At 40.7% G+C, this 1,740-nt stretch overlaps 1 long non-coding RNA gene across 1 annotated transcript; it reads left to right on the top strand.

Annotated features, from left to right (window-relative positions):
• The first annotated feature begins 226 nt into the window (after window positions 1–226).
• Window positions 227–1,451, top strand: LOC119343874. The gene is made up of 3 exons (XR_005166310.1): window positions 227–255; window positions 648–720; window positions 1,099–1,451. It is a non-coding gene; the product is annotated as an uncharacterized LOC119343874 (long non-coding RNA).
• The last annotated feature ends 289 nt before the right edge of the window (window positions 1,452–1,740 follow it).

Raw genomic sequence — 1,740 nt, 5'->3', positions numbered from 1 at the left:
TTATTCTAGTTATTACTTTTATAATACTCTCTTTAATCCAAAATAAGTGGTAGAGTTTAAAACTAAGGTTAGATCAACCTTAGTTCAAAACTATGACAGTTACTATGGACCAGAGGGAGTAGTAACGGACTGACCCTGAGGCACAGGCAGAGAGACCCAAAATCCTTTTCATAGCAATTATCATCTTTTTTTCTCTACTCTATGTGATACCTTACTATATATGTTGCAGTTCTACAAGGCAAAAAACAAAGAAGGGTCAGTTCTTGATACCTTACTATATATGTTGCATAGTAATTATTCTCTACTCTATGTGATTATCAAATCCCCTCTGTGAAACCTGCAAGCTTATTTTGTCTTTTATGACACTATTTTTGGCTCATATTAATCTAAGGTTCATAAGAATTAACCTGCTTGTTCACTTCATCTCCAATAAGGTGATTGATATAACTCACTTCTTTATCTCAATATATGCCTCTTTGATAATTCTCATGTAACTTGTTACTCTAGACTTCTGTTTATACCACAACTAAGTTTTGAGATGGCTAGAGTTCTTTCTCAAACAACGGGTTACAATTTCCGAAGCATTTCAATTCAGTTTGCTTAACCCCTTCAGAACGTGACAGTGTGGTGTGTTTGCATTATTTCAGGTGTCTCACGGCATTGAATCTTCTTAGGAACGAGTTCTATGATGTGCGCGGCAGGCTACAGGCCATTATGCAGGTAGCATCTTATGCGTCTATGTTGGCTTTTGACTTCCAACTTCTCACAAGTATCGTAAATACATAGACTGGTCATATATTGCTTAAGATAAAAAACAATAATGGCCTTGATCTTATTTTTGTTACTGTTGAAATTTTTATAGCAATATGTTTTTTGGTTTCTGGAGCACTTAGTTCGAGGTTTTCGAAAGTCCCATTTGGTCGTTGAATGTTTCTGCCTTAATTTTGTCACAATGTTTCGTTAGATGTATACATTAGCTCAAAAAAAGCAGTTGTATCTCCTTGTTTCCCAGCTCAACTTAACCTTTGCCATGTACCCACTTAAGCAGCACTGTACTTCGTAGACCTATCATAATAATCTATTCTTCTTTTGATGTAGTTGGAGCAGCAGATTGCAGCCTTGGGTCCTAAGTAGCAGTAATTGAAGCCAAAAGAGCATAGCCCCGTGTGATCTGGCATGATGCGGGGGATGTATCTCTCAAGATGTAGTCAGCATTCAGCAGTTGCTGGGCTTTTGGAGGGGGAAGCGTGGAATCACATGACGATTCTTGCTTTGGCACTCCGGGCTCGCGACCACCCTGCAAATGGAACTTGTTGTCTTGTGTGTCGATGTCTTTGTCTATCAACACTATATACTCGTGTGTCATGGATGGCCTGTTGGCTATGCGTAAACTCTATATTTGGTTGGTTTCTTTTTGGCTTGGTTTTCTTGTATGTTGTTTGTTGTTTTTAGTTACCGTCTTGTGAAATGTTGTTTCCTCCCCTTTGGGTGAGGGGAGAGATTTGTTGGTTCTTGAACCAAGCTAAAATCTTGTTGTTGGCTGGTATACCGAGAGGTGTTGCCTCCTGGCCGCTGTCACCACCATCAGAATCTCGCAGCATCGCCGCAACAGCGAACTGATCGTTTGTCCGCCAGAGAAGAACAACGGATATGCTGGGAGGGGCCCCTAAAGGTGATGCAGGGCAACATCTAGGGGATCATGAAGCTTGCAGTCCTCAGGGATCGCCTGAGCCAGGAGTC

This window comes from Triticum dicoccoides, unplaced genomic scaffold, assembly GCF_002162155.2.
Source record: "Triticum dicoccoides isolate Atlit2015 ecotype Zavitan unplaced genomic scaffold, WEW_v2.0 scaffold144645, whole genome shotgun sequence".
Lineage (NCBI taxonomy): Eukaryota > Viridiplantae > Streptophyta > Magnoliopsida > Poales > Poaceae > Triticum > Triticum dicoccoides.
Note: the sequence above shows the minus strand (reverse complement) of the source record. Positions and strands in the feature narration are given on the sequence as shown.